Source organism: Ischnura elegans, chromosome 3, assembly GCF_921293095.1.
Source record: "Ischnura elegans chromosome 3, ioIscEleg1.1, whole genome shotgun sequence".
NCBI lineage: Eukaryota > Metazoa > Arthropoda > Insecta > Odonata > Coenagrionidae > Ischnura > Ischnura elegans.
Window position 1 is genome coordinate 96,889,155 of NC_060248.1, and position 6,944 is coordinate 96,896,098.

A 6,944-nucleotide genomic window follows, 5' to 3' on the forward strand; every position below is an offset into this window, starting at 1 on the left:
GATGCTCCATTTACACTACGCATTTACCGGCGCGAACACAAATTAATGCACATTAAGAAGAAGTTCTCATTCCGCGATTGCGTTGGCGCATCAATCCGCGAGATACATGCATCGTGTAAATGGAAGCACATGGCAGATTAAATTGATATCTTCACATACAAACTATTCTCCCTTGGAGTGGTTACTATACATCGATTTAATCTGCTTTAAATCTCACATATTTAGAAGACAAATAGAAAGCTTTAAGTCCAGAGAAGATCATTAATTTATAAACGCCAATAAGGACGCCAAAATGGGGTCGCCCGCGATATCCCCTCGTGGTATTAAAAGGCAAGTGATTGCTTATCGGCAGACTTTGAAATATTTTTCCCATATAAACTACATACATGTGCATTCTAAAAACTTTGGATCTAATTTTTCATAGGGTTTTCGCGAACTCACGACACATAGCTGGCACTTCCCGCCATGACTGGCGGGTAGTAACAGCAACACATTATCCTACTCAGTTCTTAACTTTGCTCCCACAGCGAATGATATCCAATTATTATCTCATCACCGCGATATATAAAGTAACCTCGATTAACAGACAATTGTACAAAAAAACAGGCGAAAGTTAATCAATCTCTCTTACCAACTAAAATGGTACTCACCACAGCCTTGAACAAGCTTTTATTCTGGATACCCAAAGAGGCGTTCGCTTTTATCGTTTTATTGTAACCGGTCGAGCATCCCGGTACAACAAGTTCGAGAAGTGCGAACCATTGCAAAATTTTCCAAAAAAAACTCACAAATAGATGAATTCCACAGCTTTGCACACAAGCGTCCGTTGCTTCGCGTTGAAATGTAATGACTAAGCAACCCGGAGAATATTTTTAGCGCCAGGAGTGGCAAAAGTGGGGAACAAATGGACGCGGGAGTCGGAACACAGCGCTTTAAGATTATAGCGGGCGGGAAGACAACTAACCTGTGTAATGTATAAATCATGCACGAAATGTTCGAGGAAAAAATCGTCTATTGGATTGAGTGGGGAACCAAATGACGAAGAGGTCCAGTCGATTGATAAATTAAAATCCCCAAACAGTAGCACATCACCTAATTCACGGGCACGTAGCACAGATTTTAAACAAGCCCCGAGCGATGAAAGATCTGCTTTAGGTGGGCGATAGAAACAACCAACGAAGAACTTTGTGCTGTAGTCACTCCTATGGCTAGAAGGGACATGGATTTGAGTCCATAGAATTTCACAGTCTTAAGATCGGACCTTGGGGGTTCAGGATACTCAAAATCGAAGGCCAATAGAACACCGCCCCCACGGGAGCCACGATCATGCCGAAACATTTGGTGCGTGGAATAAAAAGCCAATTCACTATCAAAAACGTTCGCGTTAAGCCATGTCTCCGTAGAACCAACAATCTTGAACGAGGGAAGTTCGGTGATGTGACACGTCACATCCGAAAGCTTATTTTGTAGGTTTCTAACATTTTGATAGTGTGCGCTACACACTGGGCCGGGGTTAACGTTCACGTCACTGGCAAGAAGAATGAGGAGGGCGACGCGCTTCCAAGCTGGAGCAAAGCGGCCTCTGTTACCGCGAGAGGTCCCGGTGGCGACGGACGCACGACGATGGTGGGTCGGAAGACCGGCGACGGCGGAGCCTTACTAGAACAAAGACACTTTTCTGCATCTTATCCCGTCGTATCCTTAATCTTCGATCACACCGATAACAAGGGAACTTTCACACTGCCGAGGAAACCACGCTGACGTCCATGACGACGAAATTACCAAAGTTGCGGCAAAAACTAGAACATACCGAAAAATACACATTCTCACATCGGCGGCCTTGTTGAATTGTTGAATTTGTAATTGAATAGCGTTTAGTTCTGGAATTAATTTGGAATTTAGTTAAGCGAATAGTTTTCGAAATAAATGACACAGTAGTGTTGCGAAATGACCTAGCTGTCGATGCACCCTAAATTTAAATACTAATACTAATAATCAATTGATGAACACAGCTAATGAACTTGACCTTCCCTCTGCAATGAAGCAACCAGCATTTCTTTGAACCCTTCCCTATGGACATCACCCTCTACCACCCTCAAACCATTTCGCTGCGGCTGCTTAATGTTTCCCTGCAAGGGAAAAATATTCATGCTATTTAGATACTTGCATTGTGAATTACAGTGAAGTTACTTCCAATACTGAAAAATAGGATAGAGTAACACGTACATGGTCCAGAAGGACATCCCCTGCTGTAATGCATATAATATGAATTACAGGACAGGATGTGATTACTCTGACTGCCTCGGCAACCCTCAATTCCAGTGCCTTGGTGAATATGCACCTCCACCTTATTTTCATCATGCCGAACACCATTTCTACGACTATTCTTGTCTTTGGCAATTTGTTGTTAAAAAGTGTTTCAAGTGGGTTCTGAGGAGCACGGAAAGGCTCCATGAGGCATATGGGACTCATCCTACATGGATACCCTCCATCGCCTACAATGAAGTACCATTCCGGAGGATATCGAGCATTTGCATACAGAGAACTATGCCTGAGCACTCGTGCATCATGCACATATCCAGGAAATCCTGAGAGAAATAACTTTAAAATGCATAACACACTTATGCAGTCAGAAATCATCATTTTTAGGGATTACCACAATTCACACTAACGTCTTTAGTTACATAGAAATGCACCTGCATGAAATTCGATCATTTTCTGTTGATGTAGGCCTCATTCATGCCTCGAGGGCTGAACACCCTAACATGACTACCATCGATGGCTCCAACACATTTCGAGAATGCTCCACTGCCGGCTTTGGCCGAAAAATTAAGGCTCATTCCTTCCGGCTCTTGGTGAATGAGCAATGTTATGACACTCCGCAGTATAGCCTCCATGACAACCAACATCCTCCGCCCAGTATTATGAACGGAACTACGAGGCACATCAAAGGTATTAGAAATAGCCCGGATGAGGTCCCACAGGCCAACCAGTAAAGGAAGATGAGAGCCTTCAGTGTAAATATTAGAGAACAATCAGGTTCCTTTATTGTACATAAAGCAACACATATTCCCCGCACGGGGGGAAGAGAGTAATCTCTTCCTTTGGGGAGCCGCGCCCCCACGGACCCGAGCCCACCGGGGAGACAACCTCGTCAAAAAACCCTTCGCACGCTAGGATAGCGTCCAGACAGCATGTGACTCTGCTGTGCTGAGTAGCCGATACATCTGGCGTCCAGATTCACCCACGTGTTTGCCGTGCGTGGAGACCCGTACAAGGGGGAGAAGGGGATCCTGGTGGGTGAGTTCTCCGGCTCCCAGCTGGGCGTCGGAAACCCGGTATGGGCCGGAGTTCAATACCCCACTTCGGCCCTGGATTCCCCGAAAAACGGGCGGCCGAGAAGAGCCCAGCTCGGTCAATCGGCTCCTGGCGGCTGGGGAGCTTGGCGGCTCCTTCCGAGCGTACACCAGGACGGGTTAGTGCTGGAGATATGGGGGTCTCCGTAGGGCGGCCGAAGGTGCGTGGGTTCGGAGGGCCCCCGCGCTGGAGGTTCTAACCCAAAAGAGACCCCCTATCAAAGGTTCCTATATCCCTTGGGTAGCCCTGGCGACCACACCGGATCTCGGTGTGGCGTCCCGAATGTGTGGCTCCGTGGTGGGTGGGGAGCCCAGGGGATGAATTATGTTCTTACATTCATGGAGACGATTACTCTTCCTCCACCAAAAAGATCCCGCCCGGACACGGGCGGAGGAGAAAAGTCTTTTGAAAGCTCGAAGCGTTTTTTGTCTATGAAATGCGCCAAAGAAGGTGACACTCTGAAAAAGGTGTCTCCCTTTTTCATAAAAAAAGCTATGCAATCGATAATTACTGGAGAGCCAAATTCGGTGAAAAAACTAAGAGATGGTACCCTACTAATAGAGACTGCGAACAACATCCAAGCTGAAAAATTGCTTAAAACTGAAAAATTACACGACATCCCAGTTAAAGTCGAGATCCACCGCACTCTAAATACCTCTAAGGGAGTAATAAGTCACTACGACCTTCTTTACGTGGAACCAGAAGAGATCAAGAGAGAGATGGCCCCCCAGGGCGTCATCGACTGCCGCAGACTGACTACGAAGCGAAACGGTGAAGTGATAAATACCACGTCAGTAATTCTCACGTTCGCTCTAGACAAACTGCCCGTTAAAGTCTTCTTAGGATACGAATCTGTAACTGTGCGACCATTCTTCCCTCAACCGATGCGCTGCTTCCAATGCCAAAAATTCGGCCACATCGCACCGCGATGTGAGGGCAAGGCCACTTGCCCGCGCTGCGGCAAGGACAAGCACGATGGGGACAAATGTGCGGAAGCGGCCTGCTGCGTGAATTGCGAGGGTACCCACGCGGCTTACTCTCGCGATTGCCCGAAAATGAAAGAGGAACGGAAGATTATGGAAATAAAAACTATGGAAAAAATATCTTACCTGGAGGCAAGGAAAAAGTTCAAAGCCCTTAGTGCCCCCTCTTTCTCGCGTTCCTTTGCCGCAATCGCCTCTGCTCCAGTTAAGAAGTGCACCATTTCTACACAGACGGAACCTGAAAAGCAGATAGATTTATTAAAAAAAACAAATGCGAGTAACAATAGCAATACTAAAAAAAACACCCCTAACTCCTCCGTAGTGTCTCCCAAAAATACAACAAAGAAAACCACCAGAAAACCTGACCAGCGAGAGAAAACTCCCTCTCCTGGTCCCTCCGGCAAAGGCATGGAACCGATGCAGGAGGACATAGACGAAGATCTCTGTATTTCGGACACAGAGATCGAAAAAGTCAGGAATAAGGGAAGGAAAAGTCGCTTAAAGCGATGATTCCACAGACTTCCGGGCTAATGCTGCTCCAAGTTTCAATATTGACATCCTTTTTTTTCTGTTTTTATTTATCTTTTACCCTTTTTAAACCCTTTTTATGAATTTTATATTACAATGGAATTGTAATGGATTTTATCGGCATAAGGAGGAGCTGGCTGTTTTAATAAATGATTTTAACCCTTTCTGTATATGTTTGCAGGAAACGCGTTTTAAAGATACAGACAAGGGATATTTAAAACATTTTAACACTTTTAGACTGGACGATACTAGTGGCCAACGAGCCCATGGTGGAGTTTCGGTTTTTGTCCGGGAGGCTCTTTACACCTCCCGAATAAATCTTAACACACCGTTCCAAGCGGTAGCGGTGACGGTGCACGCTCCCGAGGCGATAACGGTGTGCAACGTTTACCTGCCGGAGGGTGCACCCGTCACCCGTTTTAATCTAGAATCCCTTGTTCACCAGCTACCTCAGCCTTTTATTTTACTCGGAGATTTTAATGCTCACGATCGTCTATGGGGAAGCACCCCGGAACAGTGCAACCGCAGGGGACGTATTTTATCAAGTTTTATTAGTGATTTTAACCTTTTTTTACTCAATAACGGCGAGAAAACCCGTTTTAACTCTTATAGCGGCGATTCTTCCTCCATTGACTTGAGTATTTTATCGACTAGTTTGGTCAATAAACTCAAACTCTCTGTGCATAAGGATCTTAGTGGGAGCGATCACTTTCCCCTTTTAATCAAAAGGGAGCAAAATATAAACCCCGATTTTATTAGACCAGGCTGTTGGATTGTCCGGAAAGCTGATTGGCATCTTTTTAACTCAAATTTTAACTACGTGTGGGATAAAAACAACGACTGTGTAACAAACGTAAATCTTTTGACATCCAGCATCATTCAAGCCGCCGAAATTAGCATACCACGATCTCGAAGCATCCTTCCAAGAAATGCGGTGCCATGGTGGAATGAAACCTGCGCAGAAGCCATTAAAAAACGTAAGAAAGCTCTCCGAATTTTCAACAAGTATCCTACAGCAAATAATCTCTCCGCTTTTCGGCGACTAAGAGCGAAAGCGCGTCAGGTAATAAAGGACGCAAAGAGGATTTCTTGGATGAATTTTGTCTCCGGTGTCAACCACAGGACTCCACTTGCACAGGTATGGCGTAAGGTGAGGAGCATATCGGGTAGCAGCCAGCATCTAGGTATATCCTTCCTAGAAGTCGAAGGAAAGGTTATCACTTCTCCAGCTGCGATAGGGAACGTATTCGCCCAATTACTCGCCAAAGTGAGCAGCGACGAATGCTATGACCCTTCTTTTGCGATCCTCAAGAAAAGGCTCGAGAACGTCCCTATATCCTTTATGGAGCCTAAAACAACGGCAGACTACAATATGCCATTTACCATTTGGGAGCTGAAATCTGCCATCCATGACTCCCACGACACGTCCCCAGGACCCGACGAGATCCACAATGCCTTCCTCCGAAATCTATCGGAATCGGCGTTGCTGGAAATCCTTGAAACTTTTAATCAGCTCTGGGCCAATGGGGATTTTCCTCCGTCCTGGCGGGAGTCCGTCATTGTCCCCATCCCAAAACATGGAAAAGACCGAGCTGACCCGAATTCTTACCGGCCGATTTCTCTCACCAGCTGCCTGTGCAAGTTAATGGAGCGAATGGTAAATCGACGTCTCATTTGGTGGCTGGAGCGTCGAAAACTCCTCTCTAGGATACAATGCGGATTCAGACGGAACCGTTCCACAATGGACCACTTGGTCAGAATTGAAAATTTCATCCAAGAAGCCTTCCTTCTCCGCCAACACGTAGTCGGTGTATTTTTCGACTTAGAGAAGGCTTACGACCGGGTCTGGCGACGTAAGATTCTACGCGTATTACGCGAGTGGGGTTTTAGAGGCTGTTTGCCCATTTTTATACAAAATTTTTTAACCAACCGTGTTTTTAAAGTAAGGACGGGACAGTTGTTGTCAAATTTTTACCCTCTTGACAACGGAGTTCCCCAAGGCTCGGTTCTGAGCGTGACGTTGTTCGCTATTGCGATCAACGACATAGCTCACTGCATCAAGGAGCCAGTGTTAGG